This window comes from Caretta caretta, chromosome 1 (assembly GCF_965140235.1).
Source record: "Caretta caretta isolate rCarCar2 chromosome 1, rCarCar1.hap1, whole genome shotgun sequence".
NCBI classification, from domain to species: domain Eukaryota; kingdom Metazoa; phylum Chordata; order Testudines; family Cheloniidae; genus Caretta; species Caretta caretta.
Genome location: NC_134206.1, coordinates 133800267 through 133822947, shown reverse-complemented (window position 1 = coordinate 133822947; position 22681 = coordinate 133800267). Strand labels below are relative to the sequence as shown.

General features: G+C 44.2%; 1 long non-coding RNA gene across 1 annotated transcript in view; it reads left to right on the top strand.

The window, feature by feature from the left end:
• Positions 1-4752: 4752 nt before the first annotated feature.
• Positions 4753-22681, top strand: part of LOC125629856 (uncharacterized) — a 77934-nt gene continuing 60005 nt past the window's right edge. Inside the window, exon 1 of the long non-coding RNA XR_007354512.2 lies at positions 4753-4836. This is a non-coding gene — a long non-coding RNA (uncharacterized LOC125629856). The remainder of the gene's footprint in view (positions 4837-22681) is intronic.

Sequence of the window (22681 nt, the reverse complement as noted above, 5' to 3'; positions counted from 1 at the left end):
TCTTCTATGTAAGCAATTGCTGTAGTTGCAAGAAAGATGATATAGACTCATCAGTGGGAGAGGTGAAGGTGGACCATGTGACTACCAATGGGAAGGGAGGATGGTGTGTGTGATTGCAAATGGGTGACTGAGCCTGATGCTACATGTAAGAGATGGTGGGTCTATGACACAATCCTCTTCACTTTGACCATCATCCCTCTCACCCACTTTCATGGCCCAATCACAATCTATTTCCCATCCAGGGCTGGCCTTAGGATGGTTGACATTGGCAACTGCCCAGGACACCGTGGTTGTGGGGGGGCACCATCAAGAGAGTGTAACAATAACAGCTTGAGAACCTCTGAGCTAGATGAACCCTTCTTATGGGTTGGGTTAAAACCCCTTTGAGGTTGATAGGTGTTAATTCAATGAACATAACTGTAAATGTAAGAGCGACCTAAGACTAAAGGTCTGAATGAATCCACACAGGAGCTTTTGAGTTCAGCATTGTTTTGGGTGTGTAAGAGAATACACAGATACTGAGGTCACAGACAAGAACAGAGAGAGGCAGAAGAAAAAAGGCAAGTAAAGCCAAGCAGGAACCTGAAAGCACAATGTGACCCTGGAACAAAGCGAGAGAGAGAGAGAGCTTTTGGGTCTGTTAGCCAAAAGAGGGTGGAGGCTGATAAGCTAAGACACTGTTCCTTTTGGTTTGTGGTTCCTTCTGTGTTCAGAGACACAGGACTTCATACGTTCCCTGTAAAGGAACAAGATTACATCAGAGGAATACCTGGCTACCACTAATTTCTACTCCCAACTGGAACACCCCCAAGGCCTCAAACTTTGACTAGCTGCTTGGGTCAATACGGGCAACACTATCATCACTCATTCAGGATCGAAAGGTTGACTCCTGCCTGTGGTAGGCCCATGGTGCCAGCGTCCATCACCCCTTCTTACATTTTCAAACAAGCACCTTTGTCCTTTCTCCCTGCTGCCTCCAATGCTTGGGAGAAGTTCCCCCTAAACATCTGCAAAATTAATGCATTATTCTCCTTCAGAGCTCTCCTTTACACACTCCTCTGCTGTTAAGCTTACAAAAAAAATGACAACTGGCTGCTAGTGTAGTGACACCGCAGTCTGTCATGCTGACCAATACTGTTTCATTGTTTTTCCTTGAAGAAAAGGAGTACTCGTGGCACCTTAGAGATGAACCAATTTATTTGAGCATAAGCTTTCATGAGCTACAGCTCACTTCGTCGGATGCATACTGTGGAAACTGCAGAAGACATTATATACACACAGAGATCATGAAACAATACCTCCTCCCACCCCACTGTCCTGCTGGTAATAGCTTATCCAAAGTGATCACTCTCCTTACAATGTGTATGATAATCAAGTTGGGCCATTTCCAGCACAAATCCAGGTTTTCTCACCCTCCGCTCCCCCACACACAAACTCACTCTCCTGCTGGTAATAGCCCATCCAAAGTGACCATTCTCCTTACAATGTGTATGATTATCAAGGTGGGCCATTTCCAGCATAAATCCAAGTTTAACCAGAACGTCTGGGGGGGGTAGGAAAAAACAAGGGGAAATAGGCTACCTTGCATAATGACTTAGCCACTCCCAGTCTCTATTTAAGCCTAAATTAATAGTATCCAATTTGCAAATGAATTCCAATTCAGCAGTTTCTCGCTGGAGTCTGGATTTGAAGTTTTTTTGTTTTAAGATAGCGACCTTCATGTCTGTAATTGCGTGACCAGAGAGATTGAAGTGTTCTCCGACTGGCCGTCACCTTCAGCCCCCAACTAAAACCCCTCCAACACATTATTAAGGATCTACAACCTATCCTGAAGGATGACCCAACACACTCACAAATCTTGGGAGAAAGGCCAGTCCTTGCCTACAGACAGCCCCCCAACCTGAAGCAAATACTCACTAGCAACCACATACCACACAACAGAACCACTAACCCAGGAACCTATCCTTGCAACAAAGCCCGTTGCCAACTGTGCCCACATATCTATTCAGGGGTCACCATCACAGGGCCTAATAACATCAGCCACACTATCAGAGGTTCGTTCACCTGCACATCCACCAATGTGATATATGCCATCATGTGCCAGCAATGCCCCTCTGCCATGTACCTTGGTCAAACTGGACAGTCTCTGCGTAAAAGAATAAATGGACACAAATCAGATGTCAAGAATTATAACATTCATAAACCAGTCGGAGAACACTTCAATCTCTCTGGTCATGCAATTACAGACATGAAGGTCGCTATCTTAAAACAAAAAAAACTTCAAATCCAGACTCCAGCGAGAAACTGCTGAATTGGAATTCATTTGCAAATTGGATACTATTAATTTAGGCTTAGATAGAGACTGGGAGTGGCTAAGTCATTATGCAAGGTAGCCTATTTCCCCTTGTTTTTTCCTATCCCCCTCCCCCGACGTTCTGGTTAAACTTGGATTTATGCTGGAAATGGCCCACCTTGATTATCATACACATTGTAAAGAGAGTGGTCACTTTGGATGGGCTATTACCAGCAGGAGAGTGAGTTTGTGGGGGGAGGTATTGTTTCATGATCTCTGTGTGTATATAATATCTGCTGCAGTTTCCACGGTATGCATCCGATGAAGTGAGCTGTAGCTCACGAAAGCTCATGCTCAAATAAATTGGTTAGTCTCTAAGGTGCCACAAGTACTCCTTTTCTTTTTGCGAATACAGACTAACACGGCTGTTACTTTGAAACCTGTTTTTCCTTGTACTCCCCTGGCTGTATCCACCTGTTGTCTCTTGGCTTATGCTTAGATTGTAAGCTCTTTTTGTTCTGTGTTTGCACAGCACCTGCACAGTGGGGTCCTGGTTCATGACTGGACCTCCTAGGTGCTACAATAATACTACCAGTAGTAATAATTAAAATGTGCCCACCCTATGGGAAAAGTTGGAGACCCCTGACATAAAGTGAAACACATATTCTGCTCATAGAATTTTAGAAGATCAGGGGTGGAAGGGACCTCAGGAGGTCATCTAGTCCAACCCCCCGCTCAAAGCAGGACCAAACCTCAACTAAATCATCCCAGCCAGGGCTTTGTCAAGCCTGACCTTAAAAACCTCTGAGGGAGGAGATTCCACCACCTCCCTAGGTAACGCATTCCAGCGCTTCACCACCCTCCTAGAAAAATAGCGTTTCCTCATATCCAACCTAGGCCTCCCCCACTGCAACTTGAGACCATTGTACCTCGCCCTGTCAGTTACACACCATGTAAGTCAGAAGTAGCTCCATTAACTGCAGTACTCAGCATCTGTCTCAGCTAGCCCAGCCTCCATGTGGGAGGAATATCAATACTCTCTACATCAGAAAACATAGTAAGACTATATTGACAACACATTTAATGTTACTGTGTTGCGTTCTTTACTACAGTCATTCTTGGGAGGGTCAGCACTGGCAGCTGTGGGAAGGACAACTTGGCTTGGAAGAGTACTCAAAGAGCAGCGGGGAGTAAAGGCATTCCCAGTTTTTCTGTTTTAATTAGTCGGGTACAACAGCTGTCTACTAACCCAAGTTCTGCTCTCAGTCTAAGTCCGTGAGACCGCCTCAGCGCTGCAGCTATTCCACTGTAGCATAGATGCTTGCGAACGTGACGGAAGAGGTTTTTCAGTCACTAGAAAATCCACCCCCTCAAGAAGCGGTCGGTAGCTAGGGCAATGGAAGAATTCTTCCACCTACCTAGCAGTGTTTACACTAGAGCTATAGTCCTCTTAACTACATCTCTCAGTTGTATGACTTTTCCACACCCCCTCAGCAACATAGCTAAATTGACCTACGTTTTAAGTGTGGACCAGGCCTCAGTTACACCAGTGTAAATCCCAGACAGCTCCATTGAAATAAACAGGGAACTTAATTTGCTCCAGGGTCCACATCGCACAAATTGCCATCATACTTGATTTCAATTGACAACTCCCTCCCTTCCTGAGTGGCTGAGGGTTAGCTGGACATAGAATCTTAAATGTTCCCACTCCAGATTAGGATTGAAGTCCGCTAGTGTGGCTGTTTGGGGAACCTCCCTGCTTACCTGTTATATGTCCTAACTGTGCTCAATATGTAAATAACAGAGAATTTCACTCTTCATTGCTGCCAGTCTGGCTCCTTTCACCAATAAAATGTAAGCAGAGTCTGAATGAACTCTCCCCTGACATCTAGTGGTGAGCTGTGGAAAAAGACTTCAGGACTGATCTTGTTTGCATGGACGCACCAACCCTGCCTAAGTACTCAGCATGATGGGATTGCTTGCCCAAATGATCACTTGTGGCTGTGATGGATCCCCAGTCTCCTTGTTATTGTGGCAGGAGTAATAAAGGGTTGTTATGTGAGCCAAAGGCAGCAGAACTGTACCTGGCATACCCTGATGAAAGGACTGACCCTCAACTGAACAGCACTCGCTAGGCAGGGGACATGGGTTCCAACGCCAATGAGTGGAGAGAAGGTGGGGGATAGGTACTTGTACCTAGTGGTGTGGGTTCTGTTTAAGGGTACCAGACACGGTTTGCCCCTTCTGCTCTTCATGGTACAAAAAAGAGCTAATTTAGACTGAATTGAGAGTCTTGTTACATGCTGCAGAGCTGAAATCACTGATGTCTAAGTATTAGATCTACTTTAGGACAGTGTCTCTATTGTAAGAGACTGCCCAGTGTGCACCAGCAGTGAGGCTCCCACACTAACAGCTGAAATCACTGAGAGCTGGGGGGGGGGGGCTGAAGACTTCTTAGTGTGGCTAGCAGGGTGGCTGGTGGAGAGGTGCAGCAATTGGCTGTTGGAGTGACGAGCAAGTGCCTGAGCAGCAGAGCTTATAAGGTACCTGTTTCCCCCCCTTTTCCCTTGCCCCTCCCCACAGGGTGGGAGGTGGACTCTGCGGATGCACCTCTGAACTTTGGGGTTGCACTGGATAAGGAAAGCAACTGTGAGTGGGGTGCAAAGAAGGGATGGGCACATTAAAGGGACTTTCGTGTTGCTAGACTTAAGAACCTGAGGGGAAAAGGACACTGCCTGAGGGGGTGGGTCTTTTGCTCATGGTTTGTGTTTATGAACCCTAGGTGTGGTGTTTTCCCAAATTAATGCTGAGTGAATTCCCTCCTTTTATTAAAAGATTTTGTTACACTCAGACTCTGTGCTTGTGAGAGGGGAAGAATTGCCTCTTAGAGGTGCCCAGGGGATGGTGTATAATTGTCCCAGGTCACTGGCTGGGGGCTTGAGCCAGTTTTGTGTTGTGTTGCTGAAAGGGAACCCCTAGATACTGAACCCAGCCCTTGTTGCTGCTGGCTCCACCTGGCAGAAGGGTTACATAATATTTACTGAAAAGTAAGGGGGGAAGCTTACTGCCTTTCATTTTCACAAAAGATGTTCCAGCCTTCATAAACTAGCAAAAATTTGATAATTTAGTCTCTCCCTCCCCGACTCAGTGGGGATAATTTTTAAGTACTGCAGCCTTAAAAGTGAGATTCTGGTGTGTTTAGTTATAAGGAAGGCTGTGACCCTTTCTAACTTTTTTCAGCACAGTTTTTCTGCCATATGATTTGCAGTGTCATTAATAGTGCTGTCTCTGAGAGAGGGGGAACTGCTGGGAAAGACAACTCAAAAATATAGGATGGGTGGAAACCTGCCATCCCTTCTTTTCCCTAGTGTAGCTGCATCCCCGCTATATATATATAAAGCAAGTCTGCACCCATCCTTCCATCTGTTGCTTCCCTCCCTGACCCCATCCTACATTCCACAATGACACAGAAATATGCTGTTTAAGGATGTGTTTGAAATCCTAATCTGAACAAAAGCAGCAGGAGAGGGATGTCAAGCCCTCAGGCCCTGATTCTCCTCTCACTTACCCAAGTTTTACATTTGTTGGCTTCAAAGCAGTTACTCCTGATTTACACTGGTACAGGTGAGAGGAGAACCAAGCCCATAATCTTCAGATTCCATTGGGGTCAAAAATCCAACAAAGCATGAACGCTTGTGCTATCAGACCAGCATTCCTAATAAATCATGTCTCTGGAGTGGGTGCATTAGCTGCTAGAAAAGCCCACCCCGTTTCTCATGAGCTGTTTCTCAAGTCCAACACAGGTGCATTTTAAAACGTACACTTCAATTGCATTCTGCTTGGGTGAATTGTTCGGGCAATGTTATACCATTTCCTTAAGGCAGTATGCAGAACAATTCTCTTGGCAGGTACTGAGTTACATTTAACATGGGAACAGCTGGGACATAAGGTAAGACACAATAAAGCAGCATCATTCTATTGTTCCTGTTGTTTCTGTTTAAAAAATGGAGGCTGCCTAAAGCAGTTGAAAAGTCTACTTCCTGCAGCTGTTTATCATAATTTATATATCTATTCTAGTGTATGGAGAGGTTTCCTCTCAAGGAGCATTGGACCTTTTCTTTTTAATTCCTCCCGAGGCTGCTTTGTTGTTAGAGGTTTTCTAAAAAATCCACTGTAGCACATAATGGGTTGCAATCAACCCCCTGAAAGATGTACAGTAAAAGCATCGTTGTGTCTCCTGCTGGCTGATGAATGAAAGAAAACTCGAGCTGGTGGAAAATGAAATAGTTTTGAACACCAGTCTGCCTTTCAAATCACACGAAAATTTTCCTGAGAGTGTTTTGTTTCTTTTGAAATTTTTGTATCTTTCCATAGGGAAAAACACCTGACCTGGGTATAGGTTTTGGGTTCTCCCCATTTTGTGGCTTTTCTCTCCTTGTTCTTTCCCCCATCCCAGAAGTTTTGATTTTCAATTTAAAAAATAAATGTTTGCAGGAAATGAAACAAATATACAAAATAATGTGGGAAAAAATGACCTCTTTTCCACCAGCTCTCATCAAAACTACAAATAGAATAAAAACAATCAAATCATGTAGAAAAGCTACAGCTGATCTCAGGGTTTGTCTACATTACAGCCACTATAGCAGCAGTGTCACTGTAGCACCTCTGTATTGACTCTTCCTACATCAACATAAGGGCTTTGGGGGGGGGTGTCAGTGCAGTTAATTCATCTTTTCAAGAGGCAGTAGCTAGGTTGATGCAAGAATTCTTCCACTGACCCAGCTGCATCTACACCGGAAGTTAGGTTGACCTAGCCTGGCACTCAGGGAACTACATTTTTCATAGCCCTGAATGACGTAGCTTGCTCAATCTAATTTTTAAGTGTAGACCAGGCCTCAGACGTAGACTTTGGCAGTCACTGTTCTGATATTATCTTATCTCATCCACCTGACATCAAGTGATGGCCAAACCTAGTAAGTTCTGGAGATTCATTCTGAAGGGTAGTCCTCATCTAAACCTGCTAGTGAGGGCATTGAGCTGGAAATCTAGTGAAATGAAAACAGCTTTAGTCTACTGGACTAAGCCTAAGGCTGGGCATCAGCAAATGTAGATTTATTTTCCAACTAGCACTGACATTTCCTTTGACCTTAGGAAAGCCACATCACCCTTCTGGCTCAGTTTCCATCTGTAAAATGGGAATAATGATTCTCCCCTACCTTTGCACAGCACTTTGAAATCAATGGATTTGAAAAGCACTAGATCAGAGGTTCTCAAACTGTGGTCGGCGAGCTGTGTTCAGGTGGTCCGCAGATAGTTCCCACTAAGATGCGCACCTGGTCGGCAGCACACAAGAGAATGAAGAGCCACTCACCTAATTAGTGGAGCTGCACAGGTGTGGTGACACTAATTAGGTGGCTGGACCCTGGAGAAGACACACATGTAAGGTGAGGGGTATTCTCTTGGGGAGAATAGGGGGTAGGTGGGAGGGGGCAGTGGGGTTAGAAGAGGGGTTGGGGGGAATTTGGGATGTGCAGGGCTGCGGCACCCAGAGAAAGAGGTGACTTTCACCAGCTCCAGGGCTGCAGCTGGCGAGGGAGAGACCCCCCCTTCCCAGCCCCAACTCGGGGGCTGCTGCAGCAGGGGAGAGAGGGAGAAACCCCCCTCCTTCCAAGCCCCAGCTTGGGGGCTGCCACAGCAGAGGAGAGAGGGCACATCCATCTCATTAGATAGGTAAGACTACTGATATTAAAATATGAGTTGTGTGCTTTTTATTTGTAGAACAAAAAAAGTTAATTATTATTAAGGGTTTTTTTTTTAAATAGCACTGATATCCAAAGCTCTTTACAATAGTTAGCAAATGGTGCAAACAACATTTGAAAAGATGATTAAGTGGTCCGCTGAGACCTTCAGCAATTTTCAAGTGGTCTGCGAAAAAAAAAAGTTTGAGAACCACTGCACTAGATAATTGCAAAATATCAATCTTGGTTAGTAAATTTGGTACTTTCTGATTTTGACCTAGTGGAAAATACCGTGGAAAGCAGACCTTTCTCATAAAATGTTAGGTAAATGTTTGTGGCAAAAACAACAACAAAAAAAATCCAAAACCAGGATATTCAGAGGCCAAAGAAGCTATCACAGCTTTTTTGAAACACAAAATCATTTTAGGATCCATTTGAACATGGAGCAATGATGCAGGTCAGTCATGTTCCAAGGGAAATAGAAGTAGCTCAAATGAATTCATCCTTGTCACACAAATAAGTAGTGAGTGATACTAACAAGCAGAGAGGGTCAAATAGTAAAAAAACACATATATGTGAATATTTCTGTAAATATATGGTTTGCTCAGTTTCTCTGCTATTGATTGGGTCATCTTTAGAGGTGGGAAGAAAACAGTTTTCCCATCGCATGACAATTTTTTCCATCATGGGAAAACGTCATAATGTCGACAATTTTTGTGAACCGGAAGTCTTGAAAAAATATTGGCTTGGGTCAATCAAACAGTTTGTTTTGAAAATTTTGAAGTGTTTCATGAACAGTTTCAATTCTGACAAATCAGCATTTTTGGAAAGAAAAAATGGCTTGTTGAAAAATATTCCCACCCACCTCTAGTCATGTCATTCCATGTATTTGGATCAACACTAGGTATCACAAGCAATTTAACTGTTTGCGAACCACCCAGAGGCTTCTTCATCTAGACTGTTCAGCCAATACTTAGAAATACAAAGCCAGTCACAGAAATCAGGATCACTTTGTGAATGATACACAAATAGAAAGAACAGTCTAAATTCACCGCATCCATTAATCCCAATGCATTATTCAAACAATTCTACAAACAAGTCTTTCTCATTAGAGTCTTGATGGTGTTGTCTTGTGGATAGGATGAAATATGAGTTCATCATCTTTGAATCTGTGAAGTGAGTGTTCCACATTATTAATACTTGGAAGTCACTCAGGATGAATACATTCAGTACAAACACCAGTACTGGAAACTGAATAAGCTATTTGCCAGTTATAAGACTGAGTTACTGTCTAGTTATGAATGGCGTCATGCATATTTTAAGTCTTGTAAAATAAGCTTGTTACCCATACTAAACAAGTGCTGAATTTTACATAGATGTATGAAGAGACTCTATGATTCTGAATAAAGTAACAGAGTGAGTTTGGTACAGTGATGTGCAGAATCGATAGAATTATTTTCATAATGTACCTGCTCTTGGGTAGGTTATCATGCCTGAATGAATATTGTAGCATTGAGCCAAATCATGTTTTGTCCGAGATGGGAAACCAGGATCCTGACCTTTTGTGTCCATTAAAGATCCCGTGGCATTTTACCACAAGAGCAAGGGTCACAGAACCTGGCCAAATGTCATCTTTAGTAATGAAATAACCAGGGGTGGATCATGCCTCCTGAAATCCATCTTCTGTGGGGAGCCTTTACATACACCCCTCTTGCATGGGAGTCGCTCAGCCATCTGTTCAGCAGCTTCCCCAGCTTCCATGAGCAAGCTCCACTGGATTCAGGAAACCACAACTGGGAAGGGGATACATACTGGTAGGACTGGGTATGGGGAATGCACATCTTCCTCCAATCAGCCTAATAGGGTCAGGGAGGAAATATTCTACAACCTGGACCATATTATACTTCTCCATCTCTATGGTAAGAGGGACCCTCCATTTAAGGTGGGACCTTTCCTGGGAAGTCCTGACAACATAGCATCAGTGGAGTCACACTTTCAGGCAGCGGGTGGGGAGGAGTGCACCTGAGAGCCTGAGTTAGTGCAGAGGCACAAAGCCACCTACTCATGCCCCAGGATCTGTAGGGTTTGTGAGCAGGTCTTGCAGCCTGTTCTGGGTAGAGCTGAGCAAAATGTTTTTAGAGAATAGGAAATATGCCAGAAAATGTATTTTGGGGGAGGGCGCCAAAAATGATTTGTGAATTCGGGTAGAATGTGGCAAAGAGGTTTGGCCAAAATTAGAAATGTTGAAATGTTTCCTTTTGAAAATGTCATTTTGAATTGACACTCGGACCGTTTCATTCAATCCAAATGGAAAGAAAAAACAAAAGAAATCAATCTGAAATGAAAGTATTATTAGGTATTATTATTATTATGGGGAGGTAGTGGGGCTTTCAGTTTAGGTAATGAACTGAAAGATCAATTACTCACTCAGTTCTAGTTGGTGGGGAGGGAGGCGAGGTATGTGGCATACATTATTCCACTCTGCCACAACCCTCAATGTTCTATTTGGGAAGAAATTGCTGTGAAAGACCGATGCTAGTGATCTTCTGATTGTCCAAGCTGAACAAATATAAAAAGGAAACATCAGGTTCGAACTAGTTTAAATGGTGAATTCTCTGTAACTTGAAGTCTTTAAACCATGCTTTGAGGACTTCAGAAGGGCTGCCAGAAGCTGGGAATGGGCGACAGGGGATGGCTCACTTGACAAGTACCTGTTCCGTTCATTCCCTCTGAAGCACCTGGCATTGGCCACTGTCAGAAGACAGGACATTGAATCATAGAATCATAGAATATCAGGGTTGGAAGGGACCCCAGAAGGTCATCTAGTCCAACCCCCTGCTCAAAGCAGGACCAATTCCCAGTTAAATCATCCCAGCCAGGGCTTTGTCAAGCCTGACCTTAAAAACCTCTAAGGAAGGAGATTCTACCACCTCCCTAGGTAATGCATTCCAGTGTTTCACCACCCTCTTAGTGAAAAAGTTTTTCCTAATATCCAATCTAAACCTCCCCCACTGCAACTTGAGACCATTACTCCTCGTTCTGTCATCTGCTACCATTGAGAACAGTCTAGAGCCATCCTCTTTGGAACCCCCTTTCAGGTAGTTGAAAGCAGCTATCAAATCCCCCCTCATTCTTCTCTTCTGCAGGCTAAACAATCCCAGCTCCCTCAGCCTCTCCTCATAAGTCATGTGTACCAGACCCCTAATCATTTTTGTTGCCCTTCGCTGGACTCTCTCCAATTTATCCACATCCTTCTTGAAGTGTGGGGCCCAAAACTGGACACAGTACTCCAGATGAGGCCTCACCAATGTCGAATAGAGGGGAACGATCACGTCCCTCGATCTGCTCGCTATGCCCCTACTTATACATCCCAAAATGCCATTGGCCTTCTTGGCAACAAGGGCACACTGCTGACTCATATCCAGCTTCTCGTCCACTGTCACCCCTAGGTCCTTTTCTGCAGAACTGCTGCCTAGTCATTCGGTCCCTAGTCTGTAGCTGTGCATTGGGTTCTTCCGTCCTAAGTGCAGGACCCTGCACTTATCCTTATTGAACCTCATCAGATTTCTTTTGGCCCAATCCTCCAATTTGTCTAAATCCTTCTGTATCCTATCCCTCCCCTCCAGCGTATCTACCACTCCTCCCAGTTTAGTATCATCCGCAAATTTGCTGAGAGTGCAATCCACACCATCCTCCAGATCATTTATGAAGATATTGAACAAAACCGGCCCCAGGACCGACCCTTGGGGCACTCCATTTGATACCGGCTGCCAACTAGACATGGAGCCATTGATCACTACCTGTTGAGCCCGACAATCTAGCCAGCTTTCTACCCACCTTATAGTGCATTCATCCAGCCCATACTTCCTTAACTTGCTGACAAGAATACTGTGGGAGACCGTGTCAAAAGCTTTGCTAAAGTCAAGAAACAATACATCCACTGCTTTCCCTTCATCCACAGAACCAGTAATCTCATCATAAAAGGCGATTAGATTAGTCAAGCATGACCTTCCCTTGGTGAATCCATGCTGGCTGTTCCTGATCACTTTCCTCTCATGCAAGTGCTTCAGGATTGATTCTTTGAGGACCTGCTCCATGATTTTTCCAGGGACTGAGGTGAGGCTGACTGGCCTGTAGTTCCCAGGATCCTCCTTCTTCCCTTTTTTAAAGATTGGCACTACTTTAGCCTTTTTCCAGTCATCCGGGACTTCCCCCGTTCGCCACGAGTTTTCAAAGATAATGGCCAATGGCTCTGCAATCACAGCCGCCAATTCCTTCAGCACTCTCGGATGCAACTCGTCCGCTTTTCTAAATAGTCCCTAACCACCTCTATCTCCACAGAGGGCTGGCCATCTCTTCCCCATTTTGCGATGCCCAGCGCAGCAGTCTGGGAGCTGACCTTGTTAGTGAAAACAGAGGCAAAAAAAGCATTGAGTACATTAGCTTTTTCCACATCCTCTGTCACTAGGTTGCCTCCCTCATTCAGTAAGGGGCCCACACTTTCCTTGGCTTTCTTCTTGTTGCCAACATACCTGAAGAAACCCTTCTTGTTACTCTTGACATCTCTGGCTAGCTGCAGCTCCAGGTGCGATTTGGCCCTCCTGATATCATTCCTACATGCCCGAGCAATATTTTTATACTCTTCCCTGGTCATATGTCCAACCTTCCACTTCTTGTAAGCTTCTTTTTTATGTTTAAGATCCGCTAGGATTTCACCATTAAGCCAAGCTGGTCGCCTGCCATATTTACTATTCTTTCGACTCATTGGGATGGTTTGTCCCTGTAACCTCAACAGGGATTCCTTGAAATACAGCCAGCTCTCCTGGACTCCTTTTCCCTTCAAGTTAGTCCCCCAGGGGATCCTGGCCATCCGTTCCCTGAGGGAGTCGAAGTCTGCTTTTCTGAAGTCCAGGGTCCGTATCTTGCTGCTTACCTTTCTTCCCTGCGTCAGGATCCTGAACTCAACCAACTCATGTTCACTGCCTCCCAGATTCCCATCCACTTTTGCTTCCCCCACTAATTCTACCCGGTTTGTGAGCAGCAGGTCAAGAAAAGCACCCCCCCAGTTGGCTCCTCTAGCACTTGCGCCAGGAAATTGTCCCCTACGCTTTCCAAAAACTTCCTGGATTGTCTATGCACCGCTGTATTGCTCTCCCAGCAGATATCAGGAAAATTAAAGTCACCCATGAGAATCAGGGCATGCGATCTAGTAGCTTCCGTGAGCTGCCGGAAGAAAGCCTCATCTACCTCATCCCCCTGGTCCGGTGGTCTATAGCAGACTCCCACCACTACATCACTCTTGTTGCACACACTTCTAAACTTAATTGGGCTGGATGGACCTTTGTTCTGACCCAGTATGGCCATTCTTATGTTCTCAATAACTCAGACAGAGGTTAGGGGTCTATTTCAGGAGTGGGTGAGGTTCTGTGGCCTACAACGTGCAGGAGGTCAGACTAGATGATCATGATGGTCCCTTCTGACCTTAAAGTCTGTGTCTATGAGCCATCAACAGCGGGGGGAAAAAACCTTGATTTTTATAATTCTTTAATTTTAGATAATCTATAATGTTATTAATCACATCACTAAATAAATGTGTTTGGGTAAAATACAGGATTTATGCCAAGCACATGGAGTAAAAAACCTTGGCCCCATTAAAGTCAACAGTAATTTTGCAACTGACTTCAGTGGAGCTGAGATTTCATGCATATGGACTACATCCAAGGTGAATTGGTGTATGTGAAATTCCTGTTGAATATGGAACTCTCCACCAACTAAAGACTGCTCTAACAACTGAGCCCTTTTAAACTTTTTCAAAGAAAATTCTTCACAATGATGCTGCAGTGAAGAGTCCCCCTGGGCAAAAAATAAAAGCTAATCTGTTTGGCAACAGAACAAAAGACTCTTAAAACAGGATTCACTTATGTACTTTTTTTATGTAGATATTCTTGTATTTGTATCTACTATATTAATAATATGAGTCAGTGGAAATATTTTAGACTCCAAACTCTTTGAACGGTGTAATCAACAATGCTAAGTGTTTTGTTGGTAAAGGTACAAACAGTACCTGATATTATCATAGCTAGATACTTTTTTTTAATAGAGATCATGGCCAGTTTGCATCTGCTCATCCTATCCTGCATTAGCTAATTACCACTGATAAATGTAAGCCATCCACAGATGATATCAAACCTGGAACAGCTGGAATCAAATTCATGTGGAAGCATCGTTCTATCATCTTGACACTAATAGTATGATAGACTGCACATAGGAATCAAAGTCAGTCTGTAGCAAAGAATGATTTAGCTTGTGTCATATAGATTTTTGTGTACAGAATCAAGATTCCCCTACACAAATCTCTCCTGGTGGGAATGCAACTAACCCACTGTGACGCTGTGGATAAGAAAGATGACCATGTGTAACCTTGTCACTACCACTGTTATACAATTGCAACAAATCTTGTACAAAGTAGGTCATATAAGGTGTCAATGGAAAAGTTACAATCTATCAACTATGATTATCCCGGTTAAATCTCTGTATCATCTCTGTATCTGAAGTTATAAATATTGGCTATGCATTGGTAACTGATACCTGTTCTGTATTCCTGGGTGACAACCATCAGATGTATTTACATCAGGACTGTGTGTCGATGGCCCAGTAAGGACACTTCATTCTAACAATGGGACAGAGAAGAAACTCATTCCACCCAATAGGTCTTCCTGCAGATGACTCAAACTCCGTTTGGGGTGAGTCTGTCCTATTTCTCAGCAGTCTGGCCTGAAGTTGGTATCCTCAGCTGTGACCCACTTAGGCATGGTGACACCCACAAGTTTCAAGGAGTATGTGAAAGAGCTTTGAAAAATGTGGGTCCTTACACATTGATATTCATTAAATGCTGGTCCTTAAAGCAGTTATGTTAATGTGCAATATGCCAGTGTCCTCGGGGTGGGGGGTGGGGGGTAAATCTTTCTAAATAAAGATGTGGATGCTCCAGAACAGCATTTGTCAAACTGGGGTCTCCGGGGGTACTCCAGGGGATCCGTGGGCCACGCTGAGCAACTCCTGCCCACTCCCTCCTTCAACTTCTCCCCCTCCTTCCCAGCACCTCCCTCACACTGGGGACCAACTGTCCGTGCCGTCCTGGAAGTGGCCAGCACGTCCCTGCATCCCAGGGATGAGGGGCAAGGGGTCTCCATGTGCTGCCCCCAGCCCAAGCACTGACTCTGCAGCTCCCTTTAGCCAGGAACTGTGTCTAATGTGAGCTGTGGGGGAGCTACTTGTGGGCAGGGGCAGTGTGCAGACACCCCGTGTCCCCCCACACACACACACACACAGGAGCTGCTGCCAGAGGGATCTGACAGTCACTTTTGGGAGCTGCTCAAGGTAAGCAATGCCCCCCTCATCCCCTCCTGCACCCAAAGCTCCTGCCCCAGCCCAGATCCCACACCCAAACTCCCTCCCAGAACGCACATCCCCTCCTGCATCCTACCCCTCTGCCCCACCCTGAGCCCCTTCCAGCACCCAAACTCCCTCCTGCACCCCCTCCCACACCCAAACGCCCTCCCAGAACCCACACCCGCTCCTGCACCCAACCCTCTGCCCCAGCCTGGTGAAAGTGAGTCAGGGTGGGGGAAAGCGAGTGATGGAGGGAGGGGGTGGAGTGAGCGGGGGCATGGCCTTAGGGAAGGGGGTGGGGCCAGAGCTGAGCAGGTGGAATTGGGGTCCCCCAAAAATTTTAAATCAAAATGGGGCTCCTTGGCTTGCTAAAGTGTGAGAACCGCTGCTCTAGAGCCCTGCTGGGGTTCTTGGCTCATTATATTTAGGCTATCAGGTTTTTAAGAGGATCTACATATGTAAGGAAGGGCTTGTCTATGCTACCACTTTTGTCGGTATAACTTACGTCACTCGGGGTGTGAAAAAAACACACCCCCTCTGGACAGTGCTATGTCAACAGGAGAGCTGCTCCTGCCAACACAGCTACCGCCGCTTGTGCAGGTGGGAAAGCTCTCGTCCATCAGCATAGACCAGCTACACTGGAGATCTTACAACATCAGTACAGCTGTGCCGCTGTCAGCTCGCTAGTGTAGATAGGGCCTCAGTAAAAATGTTCTGTCTGTCTAGGGTTTTGGACTGCATACATTCCCATAGGATGAGCATCTTGCATGCATAGGTTTGAATTTATCCATCTTTAAAACAGGGCTAATACAGATACACCGGACCCTCACTGGAACACAGAATTTGGGATCCATGCGTGGTACCGCGTTAATGCAGGGACTGCGTTGTAGCGGGGACCGCGTTAAAATGAATTGCAATTAAAGTAATTGAATTTGGAATCCATGGCCGCGACCACGTTATATGGGAATTCGTGCTATATAGACGTGTATTCTAGCGAGGGTCCGGTGTATTTCTAACAGTGGTGTCATAAGGACTGATACATTCATTAATGTCCATCAGGTGCTTTGAGATCCATGAAAGAAACATCTCAGACAAATGACAAGTACTATTAACTGATTGTCCTTCGCAGGTGAAAGAAGTGACTCAGGCTGGGGAAAAGCTAGTTTAAAAAATTGGCTCTCTCCTGGCTGGTAGGTAAATTGGTGGGAGAGAGAGAATGCGTTCCTGCCAGAGGCACATGTTTTGGGTGGAAAGAATTAGAGGTATAGGATGGGAAGGATAGCTGACAGAAGGCCAGGAAAATGACCAAACTAGGCAAACTTGTCTGGGGGAAGGGCTAGCTAAATGGGAATTTGATGAAAGGGAATTCACTCTGGAATCCCAATTGGCGCAAAACAGAGGGAGTTGGTCAGGTGGGGTGGAATTTTTCAACAAAAACATTTTTTTCAATGAAAAATGCAGATTTGGCAACACCAAAACATTTCATGAATTTGCATCAGTTTTGCCAATTTTGTTTCAGATGGAAAAAAAGGAAAAATAAATTCCAGAAACAGTGAAACATTTTGTTTTGAGGTTTTAAGAAATGAAATGTTTTGATTGGAAATTACTTTTCACTTCAACGTTGCCTTTAATTTTATTTTTAAACCATTTAAAAATGTTTGAAATCAAACTGAAATGTTTAATTTGCCCCAAAATGATTTCCCCCCCACCATTAGCTGAAAATTTAAAAATAAAATCATTTCCAGTGCAACCCAATTTCTTTTTTTATTAATATTTGTTCATAATTACCAGCTATTATTCACCCGGTGCTATTCAGGATCACTTCTAAGGGATGGCAGAGAATCTCAATTTGGGTAGATGCAGGTGGTTGGATGAGAGTGCTGAGAGCAGTCCTGTTCCGGGATATCTTCTCAGCACTATTAGTAACAGTGGCAGTGAAAAGACACTGAACTGGAACAGAGGTGAAACTAGAAGAAGGACAAACATATTCATTTATTCCTTTTTTTTTTAAGTTAAAAATGCACTATTGTATGAGCTCAGCATTTATTATGGGAAATTATGCAGCACCCGGAACAGATGCAGAGTGCAGATGGTAAAGAATTTTGGAATCCAGTCTCCTTACCTGTGTCACTAATGACCCTTCAATTATTAAAATGGAGAAAACCTAATTTACTTTTCACCATTCATCTTGGTTTGGTTTTGTTGTGTTTTTCACTACTTGACAATCAGTCTCTGCATCTCTGCTGTCAAACAGCAGGTCAGATTGTGACCCTGCGATTCATGCACAGCCAGAGCCTTTCACATACGGGTATCCCCAATCCACATGAAAGGGAGAATAAGCCACCTCAGCAGCACTGAAAGGCAGAGGGTGTGGACCAAAAGGTGGTTTTCTGGCTCCCAACTCTATTATTTTATTCATGGAGCAACACCGCACTAAGGAATCCCCATCTGGGGGAAAGTTCAGAGAATCTGCAGCCAATGGAGGCCCTTATAGAGCATATCTCACATTCTATGGAGTAGCCATGTCTGGTCTGGGCAGAGGGGGAGTGAAGCTGCAGAGCCAGCATTGACACACATGGCCTACATATTGATGGCTTTGCCTTCTGCCTATGTCCCACAATAACAAGAGTCATAGCATGAAGGGGGTTCAAACCCTGCCCTCTCCCAGTGGATTTGTGGGGAAACTATTTGGAGACCTTTGCTGAACTTCCCTGCTACTCCCCAAACTTTCTTCCCCGGGTGTTTTCATGGGAAGTGCTGCTCTTCCGAATGAGTCCTGGGGGAACTTTCAGTTCTGATGTAAATGGATGTAGGTATATTAAAGTTAATATTCCACCATGATTTCAACAATTTCCATCCCACCATCAACCTCAGCCTGGACCAATCCACACAAGAGATCCACTTCCTGGACACTATGGTGCTAATAAACAATGGTCACATGAACACCACCCTATACCGGAAACCTACTGACCGCTATGCCTACCTACATGCCTCCAGCTTTCATCCAGACCACACCACACGATCCATTGTCTACAGCCAGGCTGTACGATACAACCGCATTTGCTCCAAACCCTCAGACAGAGACAAACACCTACAAGATCTCTATCAAGCATTCTTACAACTACAATACCCACCTGCGGAAGTGAAGAAACAGATTGACAGAGCCAGAAGAGTACCCAGAAGTTACCTACTACAGGACAGGCCCAACAAAGAAAATAACAGAAAATAGCCATCACCTTCAGCCCCCAACTAAAACCTCTCCAGCACATCATCAAGGATCTACAACCTATCCTGAAGGACGACCCATCACTCTCACAGATCTTGGGAGACAGGCCAGTCCTTGCTTACAGACAGGCCCCCAACCTGAAGCAAATACTCACCAGCAACCGCACACCCCACAACAGAACCACTAACCGAGGAACCTATCCTTGCAAACAAAGCCCGTTGCCAACTGGCACATATCTATTCAGAAGACACCATCATAGGGCCTACTCACATCAACCACACTATCAGAGACTCATTCACCTACACATCTACCAATGTGATATATGCCATCATGTGCCAGCAATGCCCCTCTGCCATGTACATTGGCCAAACTGGACAGTCTCTATGTAAAAGAATCACAAATCAGATGCCAAGAATGATAACATTCAAAAACCAGTTGGAGAACACTTCAATCTCTTTGGTCACTCGATTACAGACCTAAAAGTGGCAATTTTTCAACATAAAAACTTCAAAAACAGACTCCAATGAGAGACTGCTGAATTGGAATTAATTTGCAAACTGGGCACAATTAACTTAGGCTTGAATAAAGACTGGGAGTGGATGTGTCATTACACAAAGTAAAACTATTTCCCCAAGTTTATTTCCCCCCCCATACTGTTCCTCACATGTTCTTGTCAACTGCTGGAAATGGCCCACCTTGATTATCACTACAAAAGGTGTTTCTCCCTGCCCTGTTGGTAATAGCTCACCTTACCTGATCACTCTCGTTACAGTGTGTATGGTAACACCCATTGTTTCACGTTCTCTCTGTATATAAAATCTCCCCACTGTATTTTCTACTGCATGCATCCGATCAAGTAAGCTGTAGCTCACGAAAGCTTATGCTCAAATAAATTGGTTAGTCTCTAAGGTGCCACAAGTACTCCTTTTCTTTTTGCGGATACAGACTAACACGGCTGCTACTCTGAAACCTAAAGTTAATCGAGTTACAGAGGGCTGAATTGTGTGTGTGGGCAGGGGGGAAGTCAGGAGTTTTGAGGTGAGGGAGAGACAAACAAAGCAAAGTTCAGAAGAGCTTTTCTCCTCTATAAAACAAAGTTGTTAGGGGACTATCTCTGAGCCACAAATTCCAGTCACAAGAGTAAGAAAAGATTTAATTTCACATTTGGCTTAGGGATAGGTTTCTATCACATTCCTGGGCCCTTGGCTCACAGATACTCTCTCTAAACTTCCTTAGAACCACTCAACAAGCCTATGCCAGAGGAATCGCACCTATTTAGTCACCTTTTATTACTTATAATGAAATGTATATAAAATGGCTGAGCCAAATATAATACAGGATTTATGAAGCTTTTTTCCCCCTGGCAGCAGCATATCACGATAAGTGGTTAATCATTCCTCGAACAGCCATTCTTTATCACTGAGAAACCATTTGTATACTTATGTGCCTGCAGCCATACTGCCTTGTGCTATGGGCCCATTCAGTCTCATAAGCAGTGTGGGGTCAGATCGGGACTTGTATGGGCGTTGGGAATTTTGCATCTGGCACTCTTCCCTCGCTGAGTGAGTGTTGAACCAATATAATCTTAGGGGGTTATTATGGTCCCAGTTCAGCAAGATATTTAAGCTTGTGGGTAGCCCCACTGAAGTTGATGGAACTACTCATGCTTAAAGTAACATGCATGCTTTAATGAATTGGGGCCAACTGCTGAAGTTGACTTTGTTTTAGCTCAAAGAGTAAGGAGAGAAAAAAGTTCATGTAAAGAAAAGCTATGAATCCCTTTCAATGTTGAATGGATGAGTCTAGAATCTTACCAGTTTATTTAAGAAGAATCATCATTTAAGATCTAAAATGAGTGTTATTAATTAATATTTTAAGAAGCTCTCTTACCAAAACATAGTATTTACTGTCCTTAGCAATGCTAAATTAATACAGGATAAAAAATCAAAATTATTCTATTTAGCATTTGACAGCAGGTTTAAGAAATAGCATTTAAGCTTTTATGTTCCAGTTTACCTTTAGTCCCCATTTTAAAAGTTGGCCATAGTTAAAGCCACTGATGTAATTTTGAAAATATGTGAAGTTCAGAATAAGTAAAATTTCTAAAAATAGTTTTGTACATTTGAAAAAAGCTCTTCTTCCTGCAATGATTCCTTAGTTTCTGGTTGTAGATGGGCATAGCTTCTCCATTGCTAAATCACCATCGGGAGTCCAGCTTAAATTTGTCCAAGCAATTGCAGTGGGGCAGAAGCCAATCCCACAGCATTGGGTTGCCTTCTTCTGAAGCATTAGACACTGGAGCCAGATCTCCATTAGAAATTCGACCAACTTTTTGAAAAGTGGAGCTGGTGGAAAAGAAAGGGGGTTCCGATCCAGGTTTGGAGCTCAGACATGTCTACACCAGACTTGATAAACCAATGGACTAATCCAGTAAAAAAAATCATATGAAACTCTCTTCCTGTGGGGATCCAGGACAATAGTTTGGTTCAAGTGACAGTTTCTAGCTTACTAAAAGAGTGAGTCTAGAAAAAAGAATTTAAGATGTTATCGACTTGCAGAGAATAGACTCCCACTGCCCATTTGTTACACATGGACTACAAATAATTAGAAAAACAGATTCCCCTTTGCTGTTTATCTGTACTCCCTGATCTATTTCTTTAGGACCAGATTGCAACCCCCTTACTCACACTGCTGAGCAGTAACTCCCACGAGTCATTCTACTGCAATGAGTTGGGCCAATCAATGGCTCGATCCTGCCACTCCTCATGGTGCCACCCAGCATGCAGTTCCCTGCAGGAGTGTGCTGAGAATTCTCCAGAGTAGCATGCAATCCAAAGCCCACCCACGCAGCAGGGGACAGGCAGTGTGTGTGCTTCAAAATAGTGCATGGGCCCAAAACAGTACAGAGGGTGGGGGTAAGGAGGTCACCCCTCTCATCCTAGCAAGGGCTGCATGTGTTGAGGGCTGCGGTGCTCACGTTGCAGTGGTCTGGTCCCTGTCTGTGCAGACAGCCTGGTTTCTTGCATCCTGCAGGCACAGGAGAATTTTAGGAAAGGGGGCATCTTCCACAATCATCTGCTGCCTCCTGGATAGCATGACCAGACGAGATGCAGCACCATGTGCCCCCTCTGCCTTGCACCATGCCCCTTCTACTCTCTGCACACTCCAATGGAGCTGGGTGTTCGTGGACCTTCTCGGCTACCTGGCAGCCATGGGTGCCTTGCTCTCCACACAGAGCACAAGTAAGGATCAGCGCCATTGGGGAACCCATCCATAGGGTAGCCCTAACGTTTGGGCAGGCTCAAACTCCAAGTGAGAAACTGCTCAGCAATGTGCATACGTGGGTCATAATCTGGCCCTTAGTATAGTATTTGAACCACAGCCACCTTTTAAGTAGGAAGTTAGGAAACTTTTTCTATCACACTTAGCTTTAAGAGCTACAGATTTGTATTTTACTTACAGTCAACCTCATGCATTTTTAGAGATATATCAGTGATTTAAGCAAACCTTGCATGTAATAAGCTGGGTTTCAGGTTTTGCTTAAAAAAAATCAAATAAACTTTCAATGAAAATTGTAAGGGGAAAATGCAAATATTTAAATCTGAGACTGATTCAATGTTTATCTTAAGGTCATTTTAGCTTAATAGTAAAACGATTAGAAACACAAAACTTGCTGAATGCCACCAATCTTGCACAGAACTCCAGATGTGCTCTGACCGATTGCTTTCAAAAGCAGTGAGGATATTAAGACCCTTTAATCATTTTAAGTGAGGAGCTATTTAAATCGCAGAAGCTATCTTCTCTTTTCTGAATATCTGATGGCTTGCAAACGTTACTGAGGGGAGTGCTTATTATCTTGAGTAGTCCCTTTGATTTCAGTGAGACTAGTCACAGTAGGAAGAGCTACACCAAGTAGTAGAAAATGTTTGCAAGACTGGTCCCACGGTTTGTGACTTAAAAGTTCAAGAAAAAACATATAAACCAGCCTACACCCGATCTAGATATGGAGTGAGTGAAATCAAATACATGAGT